Below are 658 nucleotides of genomic sequence, written 5' to 3'. Positions count from 1 at the left end.
CGGCAGAAAGAACGGTGAGAGGGCCCTGCCTCTCTCAGGAGGGGAAGGGAGGAGCTGCTGCAGCCAAATGGTTAAATTTGGTGTTTCATCTCTGGGTCGCTCCCCCTTTTGCCAAGAAAATAGTGCTACTATTATCCTGGCTGTATCTTCAGTCTGAGTTCTTTCCTTTTCACTTCAGTGCTTGTTGCCTCCGCTTCAGGACTTTCTACCATGGGTGCTGCCCCTCAAGTCTCTTAGAAAGCAAACAAATCCTGACGAGTGCACTTCTTGCCAGCGGTGATGTTGATGCTGCTCAGCCCACCAGTATAACTCTTCAAATGGCCTTGCTGGTAGTGGTATCTCCTTCCCCTCCCGGAGCCGGGGAAGTGAGGAAGCAGCTGCAGGCTCCTGGAGAATCAGTGTGCAGAGGATGTTTGCTGTTGGAGGCTTCTTTGTGGTTTCCTTGTCTTAAATGCAGTGTTTTGACACAACTGCCTGCTGCTTACTGTCCTGGCTCCTGAGATACAGGTAGCGCTAATACTTGATTAAACAAAGCCATTAATTATGTCACAATCTTTCCTGCACAGATAATACTTGTTTCCATAACATACTTTTCCCACCTTATCTTTAGAATGGTATTTTCCGTGCTGTAAGGTCAGTGGGAGGCGATGTGTCCGTG

The sequence above is a fragment of the Buceros rhinoceros genome, unplaced genomic scaffold, assembly GCF_000710305.1.
Source record: "Buceros rhinoceros silvestris isolate BGI_N320 unplaced genomic scaffold, ASM71030v1 scaffold17629, whole genome shotgun sequence".
Lineage (NCBI taxonomy): Eukaryota > Metazoa > Chordata > Aves > Bucerotiformes > Bucerotidae > Buceros > Buceros rhinoceros.
This window is presented reverse-complemented; position numbering follows the sequence as displayed.